This window comes from Balaenoptera physalus (genome assembly GCF_965194825.1).
Source record: "Balaenoptera physalus genome assembly, chromosome: X".
NCBI lineage: Eukaryota > Metazoa > Chordata > Mammalia > Artiodactyla > Balaenopteridae > Balaenoptera > Balaenoptera physalus.
The window spans coordinates 44,603,358-44,605,035 of NC_138903.1; the positions used below are offsets into that span (position 1 = coordinate 44,603,358).

The 1,678-nt window shown below is 40.3% G+C and overlaps 1 pseudogene across 1 annotated transcript; it reads left to right on the plus strand.

Annotated features, from left to right (window-relative positions):
• Positions 1 to 620: 620 nt before the first annotated feature.
• LOC309651946 (small ribosomal subunit protein eS27 pseudogene) lies at positions 621 to 1,014 on the plus strand (annotated as a pseudogene). Its single transcript has one exon. The product of its transcript is annotated as a small ribosomal subunit protein eS27 pseudogene (transcript).
• Positions 1,015 to 1,678: the final 664 nt, after the last annotated feature.

Here is a 1,678-nt window from a genome sequence, read left to right on the forward strand (position 1 = left end):
CCACTCAAATACCATAGAAAAATCTGTGGACCACCTCCCCACCATTGTCAACAAAGACAAAATGGGGAGTCCAGACTTCCACCCTGGCCAGGCTATAACAAGGAACCCAAGCCCATGCCACCCCCTGCCAGGGAAGTGTCAGAGAATGTGAATGGGAAGCTGGGATTTTCATCCTCACCAAGAGGTGACAGGACCACCCTTCCATGGTGTCAGTGAAAAATCACAAGGAGAGCTTGGACTTTCATCTCCACCTGGTGGTAATGAGGAAGCTCACCCTCTACTTGCTGGAGTGATGTCAGAGGAAGCCTTGTGGAGAGTTGAGACTTTCAACAATGCACCCCCTGAATATCAATGGAGGCCTAATGGAGAACCTGGACTTTAATTCCAGCGTGGAAGTAATGAGGCAGCACCCACCCGTCCCACACCAGAGTGGTATCAGAGAGGGCCTGTAAAACAAAACACTTAAGTAAGATCCTGAGTCCCATAATAAAATACCCCAAATGTCTAGGCTTCACTAAGAAAAAAGACTCATCATACTAAGGACCAGGGTGATCTCCACTTGAATGACAAAAGACTATCAACAGACACCAACAACACGATGGCACAGTTGTTAGAATTATCAAAAAAATTAAAAATAGACCTTTCCGACAGTGACGACCTCCCCACGAGAACATGCCTCTCGCAAAGGATCTCCTTCATCCCTCTCCAGAAGAGGAGAAGAGGAAACACAAGAAGAAGCGCCTGGTGCAGAGCCCCAATTCCTATTTCATGGATGTGAAATGCCCAGGATGCTATAAAATCACCACCGTCTTTAGCCATGCACAAACAGTAGTTTTGTGTGTTGGCTGCTCTACCGTCCTCTGTCAGCCTACAGGAGGAAAAGCAAGGCTTACAGAAGGGTGCTCCTTCAGACAGAAGCAGCACTTAAAGCCCCTGGAATCAAGATGAATGGGAAACCATCCCAATAAACACATTTTGGATAAAAAATAAATAATTAAAATAAAATAAAATAAATAGATATTGTTAAAGAGCTTCAATGAGCAATTACAAATATGCTTGAAACAAATAAAAAAAGAGAAAGTTTCAGCAAAGAAATAGAAATTCTCAGCAAAGAAATGGAAGATATAAAGAAAAAGCAAATGGAGATTTTAGAACTTGAAAAATACAATAACCAAATTCAAAAACTCAGTGGATGGGCTCAATATCAGAACAGAGAAGGCAGAGAAAAGACTCTGTGGACTTGAAAATAGAGCAATAGAAAATACCCAATGTGAATAATAGGCTGAAAAAAAAAAGCCTCACTAACTTCCATGTCATTGGCGTTCCAGAAGAAGAGGGGAAAAAAGGATGGGACTAAGAAAGTATTTGGAGAAAAATACAGCTGAAATTTCCTCTAATTTGGCAAAAGACACAAACCTACAGATTCAAGATGCTAAATGAACTCAAAACATCCATGCCAAGACACATCATAGTCAAACTTTTGAAAACTAAAGACAAATAAAAACAGTCTTGAAAGCAGCATTAGAAAAATGATGTTTCCTATAAGAGAAAAACAATCAGAATGATAGTGAATTTCTCATTAAGGTTGGGAGGAAATGGCACAAGATTTCTTTAAGAGCTAAAAGAAAATAACTTCTGAATCGGAACTCTACCTAGTAAAATATCCTTTAGATATGAT